Below are 8,486 nucleotides of genomic sequence, written 5' to 3' on the forward strand. Positions count from 1 at the left end.
TTCTTAAATAGGTATTCACCTGTTAAGGGTACCCTTATTTAACAGGGAAGTGGTGCAAAGGAATGTATGTATGGGACCACCTGTTCAGTGAAGTCGGATAGAAGAGACAGCTTACATGGAGGCTTACATGTAAACAGATATGAAATCACACATAAAGGTATCTTTCTTTCAAGGGTTCAAATCTCACATGGGATAATTTGAAATGCTCACTTTATCTGCTTACATCAGCATGGGTGGTTCAAGCTCATAAAGGTTTCTTTTCCCAGTATCAGATGGGTTCAGATGGTACCAAAAAATGTAATGGAATCCGCGTGATAAAAACAGTTCTTTACATTTATTCCAAAAATAAAAAGTACAAATAACACAATAAAATGTGAAAGGCCTCTGGGTTAGATGCCAGATGGAATCGCTAGCCAAAGGGGAGAAAAAAAGTACCCGGGTTTCTCACCACTACTGGTCAGCGGGGTATCAGTCCCAAAGGTCAATCCTGGTATCCTATCAGCTCCTCACCAATGCGTTTCGACCTGATGTGTGGTCTTTTTCAAGGTATGTGAGGAGGAGACTGAAAGGGCATCCTTAAATACTTTGAATCCATTAGGTCATTTCCTGTGTGGGTGGAGTTGGTAATTGCTAATTTTATAAATATATACAGATTTAACTGTGGATTATCTGGGCATATTAATAACTTTAAAATAGTGCCTCCCTTACCAACAGGGATGCATAACGTGTAACAGTGTACCAGCTTATAATGACTGTAACACGTAATTTTGCGTTCCACGAGCCGTGGAACGCACGCACTTCCGGCAGATATCCGGTACCAGTCCGCCGGACCCGGAAGTAATATGTGTGTCTAACCGTGTAATGTGGTTTCTCATTGACCCCAGCAGTAGTACACAAAGGTAATCTGCTATGGGGAATAGACTAGGTGTCCTACGTGGAGCGCATGCTAACCGGCATGCGTTCCAACGTGCGGGTCCGATTCCGGAAGTGTGGGTGGTCACGTGACGTTACCGGAAGTGTAACTGCGTTCCATTCACTCCCAGAACGCACTGACCACCAATAGAATATACAGATTTAAACCAAGTGGGGCTGCAAACCAAATACATAGAAACTGGTGTATGGTTAAAATGCATTAATCTAAAATGACATATATTGCCAAGGACATCTTATCCTAAACTTTTTATAACATAATTATCCTGCACAAAAAAAATTACATAATTAGGTTGGATTTCTGTTCAGAGGGGGGAGGTCTCATCAGTAGGTTATACTGGGAACTGATGGAATTAAACAGCTTATGTATAAAAAGGATAATATTATACTCAAAAGAGGTGTAATAGACATAATTTCCTCCCATGGGTTAAAATAAAAGAATGTATTTATATTGTATAGAATATTTGCATGGATGAAAAAAATGGTCAAAGATGGTGGCTTATAAAAACCATTTGGTCTCAAAATCCAAATTTAAACCCGCAGGATGTAGAGTACCAACATTAAAAATACATTTCATTTCCGTCTTTTCCAACAGTTTTTCCGTGTCATTCTTTCGCCAGTTGTTGTGAATGGTTTGGATTCCGCAGAAGAACACTAGTTCGGAGGGATCACAATTATGTTTATCTTTAAAATGGGCTGAAACTCCATGTGTGGTTAGGCCTTTCTTTATATTTCTGATGTGTTCTGTGAGACGGTCCTTTAATTTCCTAGTTGTCCTGCCTATGTATTGCTTGCCGCATGAACACTGTAGCAGGTATACCACATTTTTGCTGTTACACGTAATGAATTGGTTGATTTTTATGCTATTCTTCTTACTGGTTGGTGTGTAGTCCACGATCTTGGAGGAGGTGCTCTTACAGTTCCTGCACATGGCACTACTCCCGCACCGATGAAATCCTTTAGTGAGTATCCTTCCCTTCTTCCCAATATCATGAGTGCTGCTTTTGACTAACTGATTTTTAAATTGTCAGCTCTTCTATAAATGAATCTGGGTTTTTCGGCTAGTACCTCCTTAAGAATGGGGTCCCTAAGTAGTAGTTTCCAATGCTTCTTGATAATTTGTTCTACTTGTGTGTGTTGTTTACTATATTTGGTTATGAAGGGTATATTAGACACATCCGATGTCCCTTCTGGTTGGTCTTTATTTAGAAGCGATGTTCTTTCTATCTCTCTGTATTTATTGAATATTTATTGATATATTCAGATATATCTGGACCGTCCATACCGGTGTTCTATATACTTCCCAAGATTCATAAGAATAAGGAGAACCCCCCGGGTCGACCAATAGTGGCAGGAACAGAGTCCATTCTCTCCAATCTTTCACACTTCCTGGACCACATCTTACAACCATTAGTCAGCAGAATGCCCTCATTTTTGAAAGACTCCACAGGCATTATAAGAAGACTGGGGGACATCACATGGAGGGAAGGATATTTTCTGGTGACTGCCGATGATTCCTCACTATACACCATCATTAACCACAAGGATGGGATAGATGCTGTTTTACAAATGATGACCACAGGCACTGACTCTCACCCACAACTGGAATTCACCATCGAAGGGATCGAACTAATATTAAAGAACAACTTCTTCAGTTATAATGATACCTTCTATCTCCAACTGAATGGTACAGCGATGGGCAGCAGGTTCGCCCCTAGTTATGCCAATTTATTTATGGCACAATGGGAACACGAATCTGTTTACAGCCACGTGGACTATAGGGCGAACCTGGTGACCTGGACGAGATATATCGATGATATTTTCTTTATATGGAATGGTGATCGATCATCTCTGGACACCTTCTGCACTTATCTGAACACAAATAATAAAAACATCAATCTCTCATTTGAGATTAGTGAAACTACAGTGCACTTTTTAGATCTGGAAATCTTCATAGAAGAGAACACTATACACACAAAGACCTATGTGAAACCGACTGATTGCAATTCATTCATTCCTTATACAAGTAGTCATCATAAAAATTGGCTGAAATCTGTCCCTAACAGCAAGTTTCACCGTATAAGGAAGAATTGTTCAAAAAAGGAGGACTACGAGGAACAAGGTACACGTCTTAAGAATCAACTCTCAGCTAAAGGCTACGACTCTAAAATAGTGGAGGGACCGTTCAATAAATACAGAGAGATAAAAAGAACATTGCTTCTAAATAAAGACCAACCAGAAGAGACATCGGATGTGTCTAATATACCCTTCATAACCAAATATAGTAAACAACACACACAAGTAGAACAAATTATCAAGAAGCATTGGAAACTACTACTTAGGGACCCCATTCTTAAGGAGGTACTAGCCGAAAAACCCAGATTCATTTATAGAAGAGCTGACAATTTAAAAAATCAGTTAGTCAAAAGCAGCACTCATGATATTGGGAAGAAGGGAAGGATACTCACTAAAGGATTTCATCGGTGCGGGAGTTGTGCCATGTGCAGGAACTGTAAGAGCACCTCCTCCAAGATCATGGACTACACATCAACCAGTAAGAAGAATAGCATAAAAATCAACCAATTCATTACGTGTAACAGCAAAAATGTGGTATACCTGCTACAGTGTTCATGCGGCAAGCAATACATTGGCAGGACAACTAGGAAATTAAAGGACCGTCTCACAGAACACATCAGAAATATAAAGAAAGGCCTAACCACACATGGAGTTTCAGCCCATTTTAAAGATAAACATAATTGTGATCCCTCCGAACTAGTGTTCTTCTGCGGAATCCAAACCATTCACAACAACTGGCGAAAGAATGACACGGAAAAACTGTTGGCGAAGACGGAAATGAAATGTATTTTTAATGTTGGTACTCTACATCCTGCGGGTTTAAATTTGGATTTTGAGACCAAATGGTTTTTATAAGCCACCATCTTTGACCATTTTTTTCATCCATGCAAATATTCTATACAATATAAATACATTCTTTTATTTTAACCCATGGGAGGAAATTATGTCTATTACACCTCTTTTGAGTATAATATTATCCTTTTTATACATAAGCTGTTTAATTCCATCAGTTCCCAGTATAACCTACTGATGAGACCTCCCCCTCTGAACAGAAATTCAACCTAATTATGTAATTTTTTTGTGCAGGATAATTATGTTATAAAAAGTTTAGGATAAGATGTCCTTGGGAATATATGTCATTTTAGATTAATGCATTTTAACCATACACCAGTTTCTATGTATTTGGTTTGCAGCCCCACTTGGTTTAAATCTGTATATTCTATTGGTGGTCAGTGCGTTCCGGGAGTGAATGGAACGCAGTTACACTTCCGGTAACGTCACGTGACCACCCACACTTCCGGAATCGGACCCGCACGTTGGAACGCATGCAGGTTAGCATGCGCTCCACGTAGGACACTTAGTCTATTCCCCATAGCAGATTACCTTTGTGTACTACTGCTGGGGTCAATGAGAAACCACATTACACGGTTAGACACATATATTACTTCCGGGTCCGGCGGACTGGTACCGGATATCCGCTGGAAGTGCGTGCTTTCCACAGCTCGTGGAACACAAAATTACGTGTTACAGTCAATATAAGCTGGTACACTGTTACACGTTATGCATCCCTGTTGGTAAGGGAGGCACTATTTTAAAGTTATTAATATGCCCAGATAATCCACAGTTAAATCTGTATATATTTATAAAATTAGCAATTACCAACTCCACCCACACAGGAAATGACCTAATGGATTCAAAGTATTTAAGGATGCCCTTTCAGTCTCCTCCTCACATACCTTGAAAAAGACCACACATCAGGTCGAAACGCGTTGGTGAGGAGCTGATAGGATACCAGGATTGACCTTTGGGACTGATACCCCGCTGACCAGTAGTGGTGAGAAACCCGGGTACTTTTTTTCTCCCCTTTGGCTAGCGATTCCATCTGGCATCTAACCCAGAGGCCTTTCACATTTTATTGTGTTATTTGTACTTTTTATTTTTTGGAATAAATGTAAAGAACTGTTTTTATCACGCGGATTCCATTACATTTTTTGGTACCATTTGAACCCATCTGATACTGGGAAAAGAAACCTTTATGAGCTTGAACCACCCCTGCTGATGTAAGCAGATAAAGTGAGCATTTCAAATTATCCCATGTGAGATTTGAACCCTTGAAAGAAAGATACCTTTATGTGTGATTTCATATCTGTTTACATGTAAGCCTCCATGTAAGCTGTCTCTTCTATCCGACTTCACTGAACAGGTGGTCCCATACATACATTCCTTTGCACCACTTCCCTGTTAAATAAGGGTACCCTTAACAGGTGAATACCTATTTAAGAAATCCTCCAACTAACCACTTCCTTCTGTTTTACTTTCTGTGGCCCCACTTGGGAAATCACGAGGAATTATCTGAAGGAACCAGGGAGGATCGATAAAAGATACCTTGATGTGTTTATCCACACTCCACCTGATGTAAGCATACATGTGAGCATTCCCCCAGTTTCTGTACGGTTAATAGTGACGGGAAAAGAAACCTTTATAAGAATTTTCTCCTATGCTCTGTGTAAGAACATTGTGAGCACACAATTGACTGTTTATCACAAGGGTGACCCCATAAGAACTTTAAGAAACAAACACCACCCATATGGAGGAAGATTGAGGATTCATTCTTTGATACATTCATATCCAAACATGTAGGATATAGGGACTGAGGTTTTTCTTTCTTGTCCCTTTTTTTTCTCCCATGATTTGAACTGACGGAGACGGCTGGAAAATACCTCATCAGCAGAAGACTTCTTGGGAAATAAAACCTCTCTAGAATCACAGGAGAACTTATAATTTATATCATTCACGGTATTGTTGTTATACGGAGCGCTACTGTAAGTGTGTACCAAAAATCCTATTTGTATGTTATACACTTGGCTGGCCACCAGTTACTCCGATTGCACACATATATTGGATATCTGTTAAAGTTGTCAAAGCCTGACGCTGAACTATTATATAACAGAACAAAGGAGGGAAAGAAGATTAGTGGTGAAACTGCTGTTGGTGTTCGCCTTTTAAATAATAGGAATAATTCCTACTCTACAATACCGGGTATTCCCAGGAAGTCTCCTCTCCAGGTACTGAGCCAGCCCAATGCTGTTTGGCTTCCAAGATCGGACGAGATCGGGCATTAGCAGCGTGGTATGATAGTAGATGAACTATATACCAATGAGAGTGCACCTATATAAGCACGGTAAAGCATATAGTTTGAAAGAAGAAAGAGTATAATATGTGGATCTGCTTTCCCCGTTAGGCAAGGTGCATCGCCTACCACCGCCGTGGTGTCGTGCGCCCTGGATCGTGGATGAGAGTCCACGGAAAGATAGTAAGTCAGAAAAAGATTGTAAAGAAATATTGTTTTATTTTTTATTATTTTTATAATTTATTAGGGAGTCTTATAGGAGTGAAGAGCTCCAAGTTGATCTCAAGCGTCAGGCAGATTTATAAATCATATGTGAGTCAGACATATATTCTCCTAAATGGAGACATCAAATATTATTGTAGCCAGAGATCATTCAAAATTAAGCACAGTTCCAAAACAAAAACTTGTGGATAGAATTAAGTGCAATTATTACACTGCTGATTATAGTCTGAAGATGAATTTCATATAAATCTAAAGACAAATGAGCTGAGAAGTACCGTAACAGTGGTATCCCTTAATGAATAGACTGTGCTTTACACTGTTAATCAGGACAATATGTTATTTGTGACTCGGACTGATCACTGACACTTATAGACTGTTTGCTGTACAAAAGAATAACTGATTGACCTGGATAGAATAGTCACATGTAAATAAATGTGTGTATAAAGATCACATGTGAACAAATGTGTATCAGGTGTGGGTATGCCCACAAAATATATATAAGACTATGCCTAAATATACTGATCACATATAAATGAAAGTGTGTCAGATATAGGTATACAAGTGTGGGTATAAGGAATGCTTTTCACCCAGCGGGTGCAGGCTTACGAAACTCCAACTCTGACAGTCAAAGGGAGTGATAAGGGTGTCGTGTCCTGGAAACAGCTGGTGCCAGCAGATGCTTCCCTGGAGTGGTCCCTCCGTGGAAAACGCATTTCGCCCGTGCGGGCTTGTTCACTTCCGGGATCTGAGGTTAAGATCGCGGTGAGGGGTTTAAAACTAATAGAAATTAGGCAGCAGCCAATCACTGCTGATGGTGTCAGACCAGACGCAGGGGGCGGGAGTAGAGAGACTACCGTTCTGGTGCGTCTGCTTACGGCGGCTACTATTGGATAGGTAGACGCGACAGGGGCGGGGGCAAGATCACTTTTCACCCATCACTCTTACCTCGTCCCTTGCTCCATCACATTACCCACGCACTGCCCTACCCATAACAAATATCACCCACACCATCTCATTCCATTCAAATACAATAAATTTTACACATTTTTTTTTTCCTCAATCCTTTCTTTCTTTCACTCCCACGTATACCGCAATTTCCCACCCTCACCTCTAGGCTATTCATACACACTTCCCACCTCCCCCTATATTTATCCCTACCATTAACCCGGCATTTCAACTTTTTAAAATCAGGTCTCTAACAAAATGTGACACTCTGTCAGGCTTTTTCCCTCACTCCCTCATTGGATCCACTCCCCATCCCTATCTATACTGCCCCACGTCCCCCATATACAATTCACCCCAATCAGGCAATATGCTTGTGTCACTGATTAATATTTACTACCTTGCCACAATCTATACCTTGGAACTGTAATTGCAGCTAATGCAATTTCCCCTTTTTAAAAATGGTGCCGATGTATTTAGATATCTCTTATTCCCTCCTGGGATTCCCCACAATGCCCCACGTCCCCCCAGCCCTTTGGTCAGCATGACCCCTATCAGACAAGTAGCCTTAACCTGTTTCTGCAAATGGTAACTTTTCCAAGATCACTCCCTGCCTTGTCCAGTAAGATAACAATAGGACTGGCAACCTATCCCTTCTTTAAGATGGCGCTTTTAAACCCTTACAACATGATTTTGAATCCCCTTCCTACAATGTCCCTGTCCTCATCCCCGAATGGACCCACGTATAATATCCATAACGCGTCAGTGCAAGAGCGATCTTGCCCCCGCCCCTGTCGCGTCTACCTATCCAATAGTAGCCGCCGTAAGCGGACACACCTACTTCCTCATTGGACAGGACGTGCCTCTAGACAGACGCACCAGAATGGGAGTCTCTCTACTCCCGCCCCCCGCGTCTGGTCTGACACCATAAGCCGTGATTGGCTGCTGCCTAATTTCTATTAGTTTTAAACCCCTCACCGCGATCTAAACCTCAGATCCCGGAAGTGAACAAGCCCGCACGGGCGAAACGCGTTTTCCACGGAGGGACCACTCCATAGAAGGAACTGCTGGCACCAGCTATTTCCAGGACACGACACCCTTATCACTCCCCTTGACTGTCACAGTTGGAGTTTCGAAAGCCTGCACCTGCTGGGTGAAAAGCATTCCTTATACCCACACTTGTATA

At 41.2% G+C, this 8,486-nt stretch overlaps 1 pseudogene; it reads right to left on the reverse strand.

The window, feature by feature from the left end:
* Nucleotides 1-6,030: 6,030 nt before the first annotated feature.
* On the reverse strand, nt 6,031-6,149 carry LOC134971403 (5S ribosomal RNA; annotated as a pseudogene).
* Nucleotides 6,150-8,486: the final 2,337 nt, after the last annotated feature.

This window comes from Pseudophryne corroboree, chromosome 11 (assembly GCF_028390025.1).
Source record: "Pseudophryne corroboree isolate aPseCor3 chromosome 11, aPseCor3.hap2, whole genome shotgun sequence".
NCBI classification, from domain to species: domain Eukaryota; kingdom Metazoa; phylum Chordata; class Amphibia; order Anura; family Myobatrachidae; genus Pseudophryne; species Pseudophryne corroboree.